This window comes from Cyprinus carpio, chromosome A5 (assembly GCF_018340385.1).
Source record: "Cyprinus carpio isolate SPL01 chromosome A5, ASM1834038v1, whole genome shotgun sequence".
NCBI lineage: Eukaryota > Metazoa > Chordata > Actinopteri > Cypriniformes > Cyprinidae > Cyprinus > Cyprinus carpio.
In genome coordinates this window covers 25425863-25444817 of record NC_056576.1, presented here as the reverse complement: position 1 = coordinate 25444817, position 18955 = coordinate 25425863, and the positions used below count along the sequence as shown (strand labels likewise).

The window sequence follows — 18955 nt, the reverse complement described above, 5'->3', positions numbered from 1 at the left end:
ACAGTTGCCTTTTGCGGTTCCCTTTTGAGTATTTGATTTATCATTTGGGCATTTGATTTACCATTTGCGATATCGATTTGAGCATATGAGCACTTGATTTATTCTTTAAACTTTGAATTATAAACTGGCTTGATAATGAAAATTAGATATCAAATACAAATATTTTTTAAATTTGATTTTTGATGCAGTTCATTCTTCCCCGAATGAGGAAATGAAATCGCATTTGATTTATCATTTGAGCATTTATTATTTGATCTTTTTAAGCATTTGGATTTTTATTTTAATTTTGTTAGGAAACATCATCCATAAAGAAGGTTGTTTTAAAACCGGAAACAGGCATGATGGGGTTTATACATCCTCTATTTAGCTCGAAATGTTAATACCTGGAGTAGGATGTTAATACTGACAACCCATGTGTTTAAAACCCATGTTAGTTTTAGACATGCAGATATCCTATCTCTTTTCCTCAGCTCTTGTTTCCTCTCTAATAGTGAGATGTATGTGACAAAGGTTAATTACTTAACACAGCTTACCTCTGTATAGCGAGTGCTGGGTCATTGGGGCATTCACATGTACAGAGGTTTTATTGCTAGAGGTGGATGTATTATTATTTGTAGTAAGCATTTATACTGCTGGATGATCTCAAGTTATTAATGGGCCCACAACATTTGAAAATCTGACCTCAAATGTGATGCACTGCTTGTCATGAGCAGTTCAGTCCACCTGTTGAGTTGGATCTGATCTAACAGAATGGCTGTTTGTTATGCCTTATCAGACAATAACATCTTACTTAATGTAACAATACTTAATGTAACCATTTTTATGCTTAATTTTTTAAATAATTAAAAATGTACGCAAGGTATAGGCTAAGTTAGCATTTGATTGCAAATTTGTACATTTGATTGGAAGTTTGGATTGGAATAACCTACATGACTTTATACATACAATGTGTTCACAATATACAAATTATGCTTTTACTGATATTCAAACTTTAAAAGTGCATTAAAACATGGAAAGCATGAGAAATGTAGTATCTAAATTTATTTAGCAAATGAAAAAAAAAATAAAATGTAACTAATGCTTTCTCAATTTGAGCAACCAATCTGCAAAAAGGAACACAAAGCTGTGTGTGGCTTAATTTTTTCTTGACCTGAATCCAGTTTGTTTTCATGGTTGCAACCCCTGTACAATGTAACATTTGGCTGCTAATCAGTTATTTAGTTTAAGCTTTGTTACTCACTAGAGTCCTAATAATTAGGTAAAAAAAAACTTTATATGTGCAAAAAACTGTGTTTCGCTGTACCCACGCAGAGGCGCTCCACCACTGTCGTTATCACACTAACTGGCACAGCCCTAAGTAAAAGGCAGTAATGAATGTTATAAGATGACATTTTTAAGCAATTCAAGCAATTTTTAATCAGGCACTGCATATAATACCCATTAAAAGTTCTTTTAGCCAAAAGAAATTTGGACAGAAAGAACAATTTATGGCACTAGTGATTTTACATTAGCATTTCCTGTGTTTTCTTACACTCAACAATAGTATCTCTCAGGAGATACTGATCTGGTTTGCTCCAGTATCTTCACTTCTTCGTTGGTAGTGTTTGCATCATATTACTACTAATTGCCATAAAGGTAAATGCATTGCCAGCTATGTCTGCTTCTCATGTCTCTGGAAATCACCAACTCTCTTTTGAAATTTCAATGACGTTACAAATCGCTGTATGTGTGAATGCCCCTCTATGCTTATTTTCTCCTCAACAATCCCCTCTGTCTCAGATGAAAGTAGGCCAGAAATGGCTGGGCCTCAACATTATAAATCAATTTGGTTATCACTGTAGTACATTCCTTAGAGCTAGAGAAGGAGAAATAAACAGACTCCAGCTGTTCTCTCTCTTCTCTGCATTTTTTTTCTTTTTAATTCACATTACTCAATTATTAACACATTTCCTGTTCGCAGACATGGACATGGCCATGTTTGTTCTGGGGTTGTTAGCAGTTTAGAAGCATCTCTAACACAGATGGTCATAAAATGTGAGTGGCTTCTAGAGGAAATCTGATGTCTATTTCAGTGAGTTGACCTCATACCAGCAGATCTTGCAGTAATCCTGCTGTACCGCAGCCAACTCAGACAACTGTGATCGCATTGTCATCATTTGGCCAAACAAAACTGTGCCTCATTTTATAATATGAAACTCTGGACATGATTTCATGTGTCCTGACAACATCTAAATCAGAGCTCTCTGAAACTTAAAAACCTGAAATACTTGTTGGGAATTTTTTTTATTATTGTTTACTTGTACAGACCTAAAAATTAACATGGATTGTGTGTGTTAATGATTACAATAATATTTTAAAATAATATAACACATACCAGTTTGCATTATCAAGCTACGTAACAGACTGTTTTTACAGCTGTAATAACTTGGAAGCCAGAAGCCTTGCACATTCAAGGTACAAATGTCTGTGCTCACTCTTCTGTTAAAAATAAGGTAGATTAAAGAGGATGGATTTAGTGAAGTAACTTTTCTGAGAGTAGTCTTTAAGCACCACCACTACAGCTATTACCACATTTCTTTATTAAATCTGTTATTTATTCATTTGAAGGCCTTTGCTAAACATCTATCAATTAAAAAATGTTTATTCAGCAAGAATGTATTAAATTGATCATAGGTGACGTTTTCCATTAAAATATTAAGCAGCACAACAGTTTGATATTGATAATAAGAAATATTATATAATAATATTATTTTTGAGCATCAAATCAGCATATTAGAATAATATAAAACTGAAGAATGGAGTAATAATTGCTGAAAATGTAGCTTTGCAATCAAAGGAATAATATATTAAATAATTCTTGATGTTTTCAAAGAATGTTATTTGCCCTGATTTTGCCCGGTTCTTTAAAACTGAACTTTAGTCTGAGAGTAAACCAGCTTCCAGAACTGACTCACACATGGTAGCTTTGGTTTGGTTTCTGTCCTGCTCTGCGGGTGTATGTGGTTTTCTAATAGAATGATGAATTTAGGGTTTGATGATCATCTCATCTTTAGCAGTGAATGTGTTACATGCAGCTTTATGTCCATGTTTTACTAGAACATTAAACAGACTTGTACATTTTCTGAAGGGGCAGAGGTGTGTTGGTGTGCTCTTGACTGTCTGGGGGAGGCTGTCTTGTCAAAATGTGCTTTTTTTTTTTTTTAAAATCTCTTTATCCCTTTCATTCTCTCTCTCACATACATACACACTCTTGTCTTTTCTGCCCATGTCCTTAAGGCTTCTGAGCCCTCATCCTTGAGATCCTCGTGTTTTTGTTTTGCCCAGTGCTTCCTATCTGATGTATGTGTATGTGTTTGTTTAGGAGTTTCCCGTACCTGACTACCGTAACCCTCTGCAAGACCAGCAGCGCCGCAGGCCTTCACTACTATCTGAATTCCACCCTGGGACCGGAGAGGTGAAAACTTTCCCCCATCCATTTCAGACATAATGCTATGCTCCTAATTTGAGTTCTGCCCCATTTAAAGATAATGTATGATGAAAATGACCACACTTTCTTTCTTAAATGTGTGAGCAGAGTAAATGTATTAACCAATAATATCATATTAACATATTTTATTTCCTTCCAATGCAATAGATCTAGATGTAAACCCACTATAGATGATTCCTTTGAATATTTTGTTTGGAAACAACTTGGAAATGGGTTATACTATGTAGATCTGACAACTTTAGCGTGATTTGGCCGATATATCAAATATGATATATTTGTAACCATTTATTTATGTCAGTCAATTATTCACATTGACAAATAAATGTAGGATTTCCTTTTATAGCTTATAATAACCATTGTACAGGGTAGAATGACATGAATGTAATATTTTATATGTTTTGTTTAAAGTGGAGTATTAATAAATATATTATATGCAATACTAATTTCTTTAGTTAAACCCTTGAGCCTCTGAGTTTTCTGTCTGTGTTTGTTCCCAGACAAATTCAGTTCTTGGTTGACAATATGTGATTGGCATGTTGCAATTCTCAAATAATTGTTTTTTAGATCAATTAATTGTATTTGAATTTAATTTAGTTGTAACATGTAACTCTTTTGTGTTGTTTTCAGTAATATTGTTTGGGTGCTGAGGTTTTTGAAGCATAATAATTTTAAGTATCTCTTTCGTCTCCTGCAGGCCGCCAGAGCGCAGACATGGTTATGAGCAACACGTTTTTTTCATGCCGTCCAAGCTCAGCAGGAGCTGGAGACTCTCGAGCCCAAGCGTCTCCGCATCGAGAGACGTCTCTGAAACGCACTTTCCAAGGGCTCAGCCCACCGGCATCATACTGCCCCATCCACAGACCATACAGGACAGCATCAGGACCACTGGAGAGGTCAAGAAGGTGATAAGTGTGTGTGATTTAAACATTTCCTCATTCCATAAAACAAGCTTGTACTTATTCTTGTTCTCTCCCTTCTTTTTCCCTTGTTTTCTGGGACAGGAAACCCAGTATAGTGTGAAGGTGGATGCCTCATCCCCAGGTGGAGTCCCACAGGTGGGTGAGGATGCAGACCCATCACCTTCCAAACTCTCCAAGGAGGAGTTGATTCAGAGCATGGACCCCGCGTTGACCGTGAGATTGCCAAGGTTGAGCAACAGATTTTCAAACTGAAAAAGAAACAGGTGTGTAGCCTGACTGAACACAAATGCATGAGAGAGAGACTTAAACACTGCTACATCTCAATAACTTCTTTTTTTAAGCTCTAAGCTGTTGTTCATTTTGTAAATAAAGACAGTTTCAGTCACTAGTTTTGTGATGACAAGATTTGTTTGTTTAAATCCAAATCAAAAGTGACCTTCTCGCTCTCTCCCTGCACGTACCAGGGTTCGCTCCCGTGTCACAGGAAGCTCACAGGTGTTCACCGCTAGCAGCAGACAGGGCTTTTGTTCAGTATTTATCAGTTAGCCTTGTGGGAAAAATGTTGCCCCTCTGAAAGAGACTTGTCATAACTCCCTTTCTTTGCCAATTATTCTAGCTCTTTGATGGAGATGACAAATCTTTCAGGCCTTGCAAGTGTACATTCATTCCTCACTCCGTCTTCTATCTTTGTTTTCTTAAATATCTGATTGAAGAGATACTCGCATGCTGGTTTGAAGGTACTTTCCCTTCTGTTCTTGCCCAATGGTGAAAAGTGACAAAAGAACAACAACAAACAGTTATCTTGCAGTGTATACCACTGTCTTTATTAAGACTGCAAATCAAAGCCTAAGTTGCCTGTAATTTTTTTTTCTTGATTCTTTAACCAGGTTTTTTCCTTTCTCAGGAGCACTTTACTTATGCACTGCAGTTTCAGAAGGAAAGGCACAGGGCAAATTTGTTGAAAATGTATATGAATGTAATATTACAATTCTGCACATCACTTTGATATCTGTGAGAAAGTTTTATTGTGTCTGTTGTAGTCATTCATCCCTGTGATTATTGGTGCTTTGCTGACACAAGTATCACTATAATTATTGCTCATATTTAGGCATTTAACTTTGGTGCATCTCACACCATTTCAGCTAAAGACAAGAATGATGCTTCAGTTTGTGTGCTAAAAAAGAGATGGGTGTTGTTACTTTTCTAAGCAATACGTTTTGCGAGTTAACTTGTAAACAATCAAAATGGGTGAACCCTTCATAATTTCATGGTCAGAAAATTTTCACTATTATTAGTAGTAGTCGTATTGTTTTTTTTATGTTTATATGCTTGTTTTAGGCTTCCTGGTTTATGGTATATTGTCATGTTTATTATCTCTTAGCAACAACTGGAGGAGGAGGCAGCAAAGCCTGTAGAGCCAGAAAAGCCAGTGACGCCACCCCCTGTGGAACACAAACATCGCAGCATCGTCCAGATCATTTATGATGAGAACCGGGTATGAACACATTAATACAGCGTGTTTTTTCTCTCACACTCAGAAACCTAGCAGATTCTGCTCTTTATAGATCACGTTTAATTGATGTTAAAGTGTGCTTAGACTATTCACAGTGAGCAAAAGCTTTCCTGAGAGTCTTTGAACACCTCTGGGAGAAGATGATCAATGACTAAATGAACTTAGTTAGGTTTTGTTTTTATTGTGGGTGAGGGAGAAAGAAGTACAGATGGAGAAAGTCAGGCAAAACTTTAGCACCCATCTGGTCTGGGTGCATCACTGAACTTCCTGTTTCCATCAAGAAGCAGTTGCATACACGGACATATACTTTGTAGATGCTTGCAACTGTTACACAGATTGTAGATTTGAGTGTAAAGAATTGTGTAATGGAGGTGTTTCCCAGGCAGAACACTGCAACTCAGGAAATGGTGATTTTTTTTGGGGGGGCATGTTTATTTTTTACTCCCTTTCACCCTGGAGGAGAAAATGTTTTCCAAACAAGTGATAAATTGTTTGTTGGCTTAAACAATTTGTGTTTCTGCTGTTGAAACACGCACTGGCTCACACTTTCTCTATCAAAGCTAGAAGTAAAAAAAAAAATAATAAAAAAAAAACCCCCAAGAAAATACATCTGTCTTTTTTTTACCAACATTCTCTTTCTGTTGTGTCACAGAAAAAGGCAGAAGAAGCCCATAAGATATTGGAAGGGTTGGGGCCTAAAGTGGAGCTGGTGAGTACTGTGTGAAATTGTTTTCTGATGCGTGAGTTTGTTCATCTAGCTAATCTGCAGTCATTTCCTCTGTCTCTCCACAGCCTCTGTACAACCAGCCCTCTGATACTAAAGTGTACCATGACAACATTAAGACGTGAGTCTCAGCTCTCTGTAAGCTTGACAGTTAATAATTCTAATAGTGACTTAGACAGGACAAGCACAGGCTAGGTGAGAATTAGGTCTCTGTTGACTAGATATTGATCATGTGACTTCAGTGTCTTCCTTGTTTTTTTTTCTAGGGAATATTGGTTATTAGCCAATATTAGAAGTTTTTTCTCCACATTTTCTGTTAAAGTAATCCTTTGCTGTCATTTAATTTAATCTCTAAAAACATTACTAATTTAATTACAGTACTAATTTAATTATACTTTTATTTAGCCAAAATAACAAACATAAGCTATTTATTGCCTTATCAGTATCAGTCAGAATTGTAATATCTTGTATATCTACTTTTTCTGGGTCCTATTAAGGGCCTACACAATATCATATTTTCACTATTTGATTTTTGTGTGAAATAAATTCACAATAAAGGTATTATAACAAATTCTTTAGAAATGTCAATTAAATAAATAATATTATCGGTAGTAGCCACACACTGCATCGTGGGTCATCTTTTTTTTTCATTTTATGACACGTGGCAAGCAGCGTTAAGGTGCAAGACTGCCACCTTTTATGTTTAATGCATCAACCAGAATTATTTCTGATTTTTATCATGTGTAATACAGTATAAACACAATATGAATGTCATTTAAAAAATATATATATATAACCATTATTGTCAATAATACTAGTTTATTGTGACAGTCCTTGTCCCAATATATTTGCGCATCACTATTTTCTATAGTAAAATGTAACAGGCAAATAGATTTGCCATTATGTGGGGGAAAAAGTGAAACTGCCCTTTGCAAAGCATTATACACGTTAAACACAGTGGAGACTCTGAAGATGGTCTGTGTTCCCTTGGAGTTCTAAAAACAAGGCAGAATTCTTTTAAAGGCTGATGCAAACTATGAGTGAGAAGTGAACGGGACATGACTGCTTTTATCAGAAAGCAACACGAACCTTGAGGTGCATATATGTAAGCTTTCACATCATCTTGGCTGTCAGATACTTTCAAGCAGCAAACAGGCAGGGGATGTGGCATGGTGTGTGCGGAGTCATTTACACGAAGCAAACAATGACTCGCCAACTAATCCACTTGTTGATAAGGAAACATGAGTAATCATGCAAGCCTTGCATGATGTGGGTACAATAATGTCTTTCCTGATTTCACAGCAGCAGACAGACAGAGGCAAGTGTCTGACTGATACTTCTGTGTGTGTGTGTGTGTGTGTGTGTGTGTGTGTGTGTGTGTGTGTGTGTGTATGTGTGTGGTTATCACTGATGGAAAGTCTGTGTAGGTGGCTAAAAGTAAAACTGCTGTGTGTATGTAGACAGCTCAAGGTCGGTCAGTCTGTCTGTGTGTTGAGTCCGGTCGACTCAGACAGTCTTCCATGCAGAGGATGGGATGTGTATGTGAAGAGGAAAATCCTCAATTATCATAGATCAGCAGAAAACAGTACAATCACAGACTACCATTTAAAATTTGGGCTCAGTAGGATTTGTTTTTTAAACAAATAAATATTATTCATCAAGGATGCGTTAAATTGATCAAATGTGTTGGGGGATATGGTGATTTTTCATATCGGCATATCGCCAGCCTGTGAGATCTCCGATACACGATATTACCGTGCATGGGTAGGTGGGGCAAGAGAGAGACGCTCTGTAGTTTTCAAAGGTTATTTCATAACTATTTGGTGTTTTAAACTTCACGAGCGTGAGACAGAAAGAGTGGAAGCACCAATAATCAAAATAATATACCTTTTAAACATACTGATAAACTAGCATGTTAAATATAAAAATATTTAAAACAGGCTGTTCATATATATTCAGATACAACAGTCATACATCGCTGTAAGGACTTTGCATACTGTAACAAGTTTGCCGCATCGACGCACAGAAGTTATCAGTCTAAAAGGTCTGCAAAATCAGTCAATGGAGAAAATCAAAAGTAGATTTATTTTAAAGACCAACAGTTTAACACTAAATATTAGACATTAACGAACACATTAAATATAAAGTATTTAAAAACGTAAGTTCATATATTTGGAGTAAAGTTAAATTAAACGGATTGATCACTCAGCGCTTCGGACCGTGTGCCCCATGACAAGCCCTGTTAGACTTATAACTTATCTGCATATTTTTATAATAATGATGAAGAAGAATAAGCATCAATATTTTTTGTTAATGTGCTGTACAGAAAACGAAATGCTGATGATGATTTAGTTTTTGGCATGTTCATTCATACAGCTGTTCAAGGAAAGATGTTTGGAAAAGATGTCTCTTTCAGCACTCTAGACATAAATTGTTAATATAGGTTTATCACCTTGCAGTTCAATTTTGATGTGTGCTGAATTTTATAGTCTTTTTTTTTTAGAACATTTCCAATTAGAACGAGGGCAATTTGATAATAATAACCGAATAATAATTGGCCGCCTAATAATAATAATAATAATTTATAGGGGCTGGGTTTTGACACAAATTTCACAATTTGATTCGATTATCCTTCCCATGCTTGTAATTCGATTCGATTTTGATATGATTCAATAACGATTATTTTGGATGTATATGAGGTACAGGACATGGCAAATTTTCTCAAGGAAAAGAAAATCACAACTAATGCTGTATAATAATTTGGAAGGTTGAAATTTGCTGATTTTTATACAAACACTTAAAATATACACAACATTTTTGTAATATTAAAGTTATAATACTAACTTTAAATTATGTAACTATATTTCTACTCCAGTTCTTTTTTAAATAAACATTTAAATGGTGGCTGTCACAAACTTATTCAAACAAAAATTAAATATTGAAGAACAGTAATAAAATAAAGAAATATATATATATATATATATATATATATATATATATATATATATATATATATATATATATATATATATATATATACACACATAATAAAAATGTTATATGGTGCATATTTAGTAAAATTCTCCTCTAGAGTTAATTTTTCAGCTGACTAATAAGTTTATAGTCAGCAAATCTGTTTTTCTGTGCTAAATGTGACATTACATTGTTTACAAGCTATTGTCGTCTTTCCGTGTTTGAAACACTGATTGCGCAATTACTTGAGACAGGATACGGGTTTCAGTAAGTTGTACTCTTTCTTCGGATGTTCATTCATGTTTATTTCATGCTGCAACCGCTATTAAAGTGAAGGAAATGATCAGTTCAGCTTTGCGCTTCCACTTCTAACTGAGGCGCAACAGCGATCTGTCACTCCACATTATACAGTGTCAAAACGGCATTTTAATATTTGAATATTGTAATAAAAATGGAAAGAATTTGAAATCTGAGACTTTGTTTCATATCAAAAGTAACAATCACAAAGCTTATTGCAATTTATTGGATGGGAGGCGCACTACAATGTTCCGTTAATTATTTGTCAGCCTAGACTAACAGATTTTTGGGATTTAGGAATTGATATCGTTTCATAAAAAATTAAAATCAAGAAATCAATATTTTTTTACCCAGCCCTAATAATTTAATACATTAATAGGAGAATGAGACTAATATCATTTTGACTGTCGACAAAGATGTCTGCTATCGTCGATATCTCTGACTATTGGCACAACCCTAATCTTTCAAAATTAAAGCTTTTTATTAATAAATGTTTCATGAGCACCATATCAGCATAGGGTGATTTCTGAAGGATCATGTGACACTGAAGACTTGAAGTAATGGCTGCTGAAAATTCAGCTTTGCCATCACAGCAATAAATTACATTTCAAAATATGTTAAAATAGAGGTTATTTTAAATTGTAATATTTGCATGTAGTTTTTTCTGTATCTTTGAATCAAATAAATGCAGCCTTGGCGATAATAAGATACTTTTTTCAGAAACATTTAAAAAGTTTACTGACCCCAAACTTTTAAACAGTAGATTTATAAAAAAAAAAAATAAAAAAAAAAAAAAAAAGGCTGAAATAAACTGTGTTGTGCACAGCTTACTTTAATGATCCACCAAATGCATGAAGAATAAAGATGTTAATGGCATTAAAATACTTTGAATGTTATAATATGATATCAAACCTGGAGTAAGAGTCATATATATAAAATTTATCAGGTGCTTTTATCCAAAGCAACAAAATCGAGTCATGCTAGGGAGACAGTTACAGGAGAAGTGCTGCAGGAATTACACAGAGAAATGCAAAAGTATAAGTCCCTATAGATTTGGTGATGAGGCAAAAGAAAAAAGGTAGATAGTGTTTTTTTAAAGAAAAAGTAAAACACACTAACATTTGAGAGTCAATGAGCTCCTGGAATAATTGTATCTTGAGGCATTTTTGAAAGTAGAGACTAGAAAGAGATTCAGCTCTTCTGATGGAGTTGGCAGAACTCACAAAGAGAGGCCATGATTCACCATGCTTGTCTGTGGGTAGGTTGTAAATCAGCAGAGAGATCTTGTTCAGTGAGCAGTGTTTGCTCCTCTAATGAGAGGGAATGTAAACACACTGTTTTTTATTGCTGCAGGAATCAGATGATGAGGAAGAAACTGATTCTGTTTTTCAAGAGGAGGAACCATGCACGCAAACAGAGGGTAAGTGTCTCTCTCTCTCTCTCGTGCTGTGTCAGTGAATGCATATGTTTGAGTGCATGTTCAGTAAGTGTTCCTCCATCACGTGTGTTGACTGAAGTTACAGAGAAACTAGAATATTTGTGGAAAAATCAAGAATGATGTAAGCACATAAATTTGCAGGTGCAAGTTTGGCTTTTGTTTAAGCATAGAAATACACCTGATTGTTTGCACTTTATGATCACGTTTAGTTTGTGCTTACAGGTAGAGGAGTTAATAAATGGATGTGTGGGGCAAATATTTATAAGACTAGATGGAGATGTTGCTTTATGATTAATTGATAAAGACAAATAAGTAACAAATACTAATCATAGTGAATGGGAACAGTGATCAGAGTCTATCATTTGCATAAGGAGTTCCATGTTAATCTCTATAGTTTATTGAACATGCCCTTATTTGCATATCAGTCCAGTTTTTTGCTTATGATTTATAGTTTGTCATCTCTGTCTTGACCTACATTGTCAGAAGAGGTTGAGGTTGTTTTCATGTATCTTTGTTATGATGCCTCTAAATCTGTGGTCTAACTACATTAGGTATTACTCTTTATGATGGTTTGAACGTGTACGATTATCATACCGTAAACATTTGCATATCTACATTTTTTTTTTTTAAATGTATGAAAAAACCTCTCACGTGCACATATGCAGCTTCTTTTAGCTCGGCTGCTTACACACACATGCAGCGGAGAAAATGGCAGAGACACAGATTATATCTAATCTCCATCCACCACCGAAAAAGAAGTTAAAATCTGCATTATGGGAATACTTCTGATAAAAAAAATAAAAAAAATAAACGAACGTAGGGTTGTCCTAGAGGACGGATATCCAATTTGCAGAAAATGTTGATGCAAAGTGGCTGCAAAAGGAGGCAATACATCCAGCATGTTCGCTCATATTCGTGAACTCCATCCCTCCATGCAGATAAAGGTATATCACATTTATAACAAGTTATAAGTTCAGGCCGTATGATTACTGTGAAGCAGTCGTGAACATGGAATTTACAGTATAACGTGGATGTATATATAGATATAATACGTGTCTGTGAGACTGTGAATATTAACCATCTGAGGTCTAGGGGGTTTTGGGGGCCTGGAGAAGTTTTGACATTCCCTGACTTTTGTGCTTTTATCAGGTGCTTCTAAACATATACATGGCTAATGTCTGAAAACACTGTATTCAGTACAAACTGGGCTACAATAATATGGTAAATAGCATGTATGTACATGATTGTGTTTTTGAGAAAACAACGTTTATGTGTGGTTAGTGAAAAACTAAAATTTTGAAGTCACTGAAATAAGGTCATAAAACAAATACACAACATTTGTTCACAAGACTGTCAAACCTGGAGCATGTAGCCTAGAATTTCTGCTTCAAAATGAATTTACTCACTCACAGAAAACAATAGATTGATTTAAATTTTTCTAAGACACTTTTTGTTTGTAAAGGGCAAATGCGAGTAGGCGTCAACTATCATGAATATCATTGTGATTCACACCTGAGAAGACACAGACCCGCATAATGAGCTGCATGATGAGCCTTTCAGCCAGGTGTGTGACTGAGAGGGAAGAGTTACAAGAAAGAATGTGAGGACAAAATAAATGTATATATTTTTATGTTTGTAGTTTATTTCGAATATATTCTACAACATCAGTTAAAATGTTAAGGTTTTATGCATTATAGAAATTATTTTTATGATGATGTGATCTCATAGGTCTCTATTATTCTTAAAATTTTAATAAATTAATAATAAAAAAGTAAAGTTTTATGAATTCAATTGATTAAACATATTTTTGGTTATTAAATTTTTAATAAACCATTAAAACAAAATACAAAAAAAAAAACACACAGAATTTTATTAAAAATAAAACATTTTATAGGGCTCTTGTTAATAACTTTAATACCTAAAAAAATCACTCCGTTTGCCCCATCTTTATCTGCTACACACTTAAATAAAGCATTTTTTCACTCAAAAAAAATGTGTTCTTATTCTTTTAAGGGTCATTGTTACTGATAAGAATTACTCTTTAATATATGTCATGAAACCGTAATGTTTTCTGAGACTATTATCATACTCTGAAAATCTCATACAGTTACAAACCTTAACTACATTTGACACAGTAAAGGAACAACATTGAAATGCTTAAACAAGATATTTTGTCATTAACATGGTTTCTTTTTGTGTGGTGTCATGCTTGGTAGAAATTCTGCTACACATAACTGCATATGAAATATTACATCTTCTAAATGGCTGTGATTGTGTACTGTCCTGTCACAATTTCATCTTTTTGTGGACTGAAAAAAAAAAAAAGAAAGTCTTGTCAACACTGTGTTGAGTTATTTAGGGGCCTCTTGTAGATCACCCATGGTTTTGAAGATTGGCCAAATCCTTCTGTGTGTGTCTTTCTACCTGTCCTCTCTTTCTTTGTGTTTTGTGCTTCAGGAATGTTGAATGGTGATGTTTTCTTTAACTCTGTTCTAAAAAAAAAAAAAAGATGCTCTAACTGCAAGGAAGCATTATGAATGCCAGGGTTTTTTTTTATAGGTTTGGTCTCAGGAAGGTATACTTCAGTGGAATCTCTTGTTAGTAGACTGGGTCGGTCAGACCTGCTGGACTAAGAACAGTCAGAGTGGTGACATGGCCAAAAGCCAAGAGGAAGTTTAGGAAGTTTATTTTGTTTTTTTTTTTAGGGTTTTTTTTTTTTTTGTTTTTTTTTTTTTTTGTGAACCATAGTTCAGACACAAGCGCACTTGTCTCTCTGTGCAGGTCTTGATCGAGACTCCACTTGTTGAACCTCTTTGTTCTCGCTCCCTCACTCTCCTTGTTTCTGGCTCACTGTGTCTTCCTCTGTCTCTTTCTGTCCGTCCTGAAAATTCTGAAAATCATTTACTCAAGTTGTATCAAACCAGTATGAGTTTTGTTAAACACAAAAGAAGATATTTAAATTACCGGTAACCAAACAGTTGACAGTAGCCATTGACTTCTTCCATACTATTTTTCTAAGAAGTAAGAAACAGATTAACTGAAAATAGTAGGAGATCATTTAAATAGTTATTCTTGTCCCAGAAGTAAAATTCATGTTTTGGTCAGTATTATTTATGGTTATTTTTTGCTTTTGGATTGAATTACCAACATTAAGTGAATATCAGTTTTGTCAGTTTATTTGTATATTTCCTCAGAATCACTGTTAAATGCCAATCTTGTTTTATTTTGCTAAAATGTTTTCCATTGATTCCTCAGGAACAGAAAATTTGCCAGCGGTATGATGAGCTGATGACGGAGTGGGAGAAAAAGGTTGAGAGAATGGAAAACAACCCACGCCGCAAAGCCAAGGAGAGCCGCACACGTGAATACTACGAGAGGCAGTTTCCTGAGATCCGCAAACAGCGTGAGCAACAGGAACGCTTCCAGAGGTCAGTCAGGCCCCCCAGTTTCCATGATGACCCAATGAACTCTCTGTCATACACACAAATTTAAAAGTATTGCTTTTCCCTGACTCAGTTGTGATGTAACATCTTGTGTAAACACTTGAGGCGCTGTGTTCTGTCCTGACTCAGCAGTTGGCCAATCAGCATTGAGGATTGCGTGGGTGCTAGGGTCAAAGGTCAATATGTGATAGTTCCTGGTACAGAGGTTGCAGGGCTTCCCTGAATTACAGGGAACTCTTTTCTGGAACACCACTAAAGCTGAACAGAAGAACATTCACAAACCTCTGACTTTGATTCACCAGAAACACAAACAATGTTGTTTTTGCTAATATAACAAAGTCTTATCAAGCAAAGCAGCCAGTTTATAGATATTCCAGTATATTCTTGCATAAGACTTTGCCAGTATTGCTTTCTGCCTTTGACTTCTTTACCAAAACATAAGTAAAGATGAAAATTAAAGAACTGACTGTCTCTGAATTTAACATTTCTTTACTACACTTTATTTGACTAAAAAGTCAATAATGTAGTAATGTCTTGCAGTTCAGTGAATATGCCAAGAACTGCTCTGACTGATTGAGTGAGACTAATTAAAAGCGAATCAGTTCAAGACTGGGGAATCTTCACTGTATGCCTTAAATATATTCGTATTAAATCCACTAGGACTGTCAAGGTTCCTCAAATAAATTAGAGTACTCTATTATAAAAAAAATCCACGATTGTATTTTGCCCGTGTTGATTAACTGGCAAAATACGGGAAGTGGTGCATTCCATGGATGAGAATCCATGAAAAGCATTATTATACCGTTTTATAAGGCTGCATGAAATATTAAAACCATTTAAAAATCAGAATAAAGCACAGTGCTGTTGTGAATTCACAAAATAGTTGCTATTGTGATTCAGTATGCTATTGTGATTGTTAATTAAATATAAGTGCAGTGGGTTTAATATGCGCATTATATGTGTGTAGTTTACATGCATCTCAGAGCATCTCCGTTCACAGTAAATGCTACTCCACACAGATATCAGTTACATGCATGTAACATCTCAAACTCCATCTTTGCATATGCCGTGGCATACTACTTTATAGGGCCAGTTTCAAGGGGCTCTATAACAAACTGTTTGACATGCAGTCACCAAAATTCATACACGTATAGATGTCATCAGCCTGAACAACTTTTGCATTACATGTCATTAGCTCTGCCCAACAGGAAGTCAGCTATTCTGGGTTTTGTGAAAAACGAATACGCTGAACTATTTAATGCTCCTCCTAGGCTGTTCATCTGATTGCCACCCAACTCGGTCAACATGATCTCAAAAAATTGAGGATGCTAAGCAGCGAAGGGATTTTTAAAAAATCAAACGATTTGGCCGTGGCAAAGCGATTAATTATTGGCAAAGAAAGGAAACAGGAAGTGTGTTATAACTTGCACATACATTGTCAGATTTTGATGAAACTTAAGCAATATGTCCGGTGTATGATGCCAATCATATAGACATGACTAGTAGGAAGTTATAATGCCACCAACTGGCAGCAGGAAGTGTGTACCCTTTAAAATGCTTTTAAATCAGTCTCTTATTTTGACTTGATTTGCTTCAAACTTCACCTTATTAATTATTAAAACATGGCAGATGTAAAACTGCAAAGAAATTCTGTATATCTTAAATACTGTTGTCATGGCAACGTGTCAAACTTGAATATTCTTTTCAGGTGTTTTAAGGCACTTAACATGCTTAGAATTTCATGAAACTCGACACACACATCAGTATTAATAAGCTGGCAAAAGCTTATTAATGGGTGTGGAGGAAGGGCTGTATAGCGCCACCTTTTGACAAAAGTCCCCCATTAATTTTAGCTACAGTCACCAAAATCATACATGTATTGTTCTCATCAAGCCAGACAACTTTCTAATTTACAATCATTAGTTACGACCAACAGGAAGTCTGCTATTTTATTTTGAATGGATTTTTGGAAAAATCAGGCTGTGAATTAATGCATACTTCTCCTAGGAGAATCATGCAATTCACATCAAACTATGTTAACATGATGCCAAGATACTGAAGATGCTAAACTGCAAACAGATTATGGATATATTGAACAGTGTTGTCATGGCAATTTATTAAATTAACAGTAAAAAAGGAAACAGTATTTTCTTTAAAGTGCATTATCCAAACTCTATACCGCTATATAAATAGTTTATTTTAACTGATATAGTTAATGTTGACAACTGAAATGTATTGAAAAGCGTAACCATAGTTTTATATATTGTTCTGTGTGTTTGTATTTTTCACACTCTTGATGATAAAGTGTAACCCTTTCATTGCTGTAACCCTTTAGACTGCCAGAGGGTTACTGTAATGGCTCATTTCCACTGATTGGTACGGTACAGTACAGTTCATTAGAGTACGATTTGGTATGGGTTACCCTGATCAGGCTTGCGTTTCCACTGCCAATAGTACCCTTACTCGGTAGGGGTGGTGTATGCTGGAAATTAGCGATTGACGATAAAGCATGACAATAAGCACAACTCTGCCTCTTTTTGTTAAATGTCAGTTTTAATGAACAATAATAGTGTTACAATCACCTGGCTCCGAGTGAATTAACATTACCAAAAGGGGAGGCCACACAGAACACTAAGTTTAACAAATAAACATTTAATCAAGAATAAAAAAAAGTATAAAGAAAAAAAAGAAACAAAAGAAAACAATCCAGGGCTGGAGAGGGAAGATGAACAGCGGCCCAGTCCAGATCACCACTGCTCTCTGAATCTGTTTTTAAACACAAATGCCAATCACAGGTAACGCGAATCACACCTGTACCTGACGCTGCTCTGAAGGAGAGTCAAAACCACAGAACACCACCACCAAGTTGACAAATATTAGAAAGAGAACATACTGAGCCATAACAAATAGCCATTATAAAAGGAAATAAAGACAAAAGCAAACAATTCAGTCAAACGTATGCTACAAAGCCAGCACTGTACAACGATAAAGTTCAAAATCAATATATAAAGTTAAACATAACTTTGTGCTCAGCCAAAACGATATGATCAGGAACAAATTATAGATTCTCGAGACCACAAATGCCTGTTAAATATAGCCTACCCAAAACTAATTGCATCTCATTTTTAATCACTACAGAGACATCAGAGCCAGCAGCAAATGTCGGAAGTACTAGCCAAGCTAAGGCTGCTCTATGCGGAAACATGAGCACTGAGTGCCCGGTGATCACCTGGAGCTCGGAAATCGGCATAGCAAATTTTCAAATAGGTGCTATCTATATAAATAAACCACAGATTTGAATTTGAAACAATTACATTCTCGCCTGAAAAACTCTTAAAACTACATTTCATGACACAATAACAGTAATATTTAGAAAATTACGGGGGGGTTTTGGGCAATGATGTTTCACAAGTCCACAAGAACAGACAAGAACGCATATTGAGAAGCGGCTGTTTATCTCCACCCCTTTGGTACCCTTTGCTGTGCTAGGTACCCCAACGAAAGGGTACCAAAAAAGTGGAATGGTACGGTTTGCTATTTTGGTACCATTCACAACTTCTGACAGTGGAAACCATACTGTACTGTACCGAACCATAACGCTCAGTGGAAATAAGCCATATACGGGGTCAGTCGTGCCAGTTGCTTGGTCCCGTTATCACTGCTTGCAGCTATATTATTGTTTTATTACACTATGTATTTTAACTGTTTTGTTCAATAAAACCATATGATTATTTGCTTTTGATATTTTATTTGGACCAATTATTATTGCCTCATTGCTAATCTATATGTTTAAGTCATTTCAAAGTCTATTGTTCGCTAAGGTCTATGTATATTTCCACAAAAAATTATCTGTCTACTCGATTAATCATCAGAATAATCAACCAATTATTCAATTACCAAAATTATTGTTGGTGACAGCCCTACAATCCATGAACATTTTTCAGTCAAGAGCAGTGAGTGGTTTTTCTCTTTTTCTTTTATTGTTTGATTAACATTAAGGACACTTTAGACTGGTGTCACTTTAAGACCAAATGCATGGATTAAATATACTGATACACAACTGATTTTCTGTAAATGTTCACTTAAATGTTTACATTTGAAAGCCATTAGCAGAAGTCAGTGTCATAAATCCTTTTCTTGTTCCACTCCCAAAAGTTGCA

The 18955-nt window shown here is 35.3% G+C and overlaps 1 pseudogene; it reads left to right on the top strand.

Annotated features, from left to right (window-relative positions):
• Positions 1-18955, top strand: part of LOC109068572 — an 80557-nt pseudogene that overhangs the window by 827 nt on the left and 60775 nt on the right.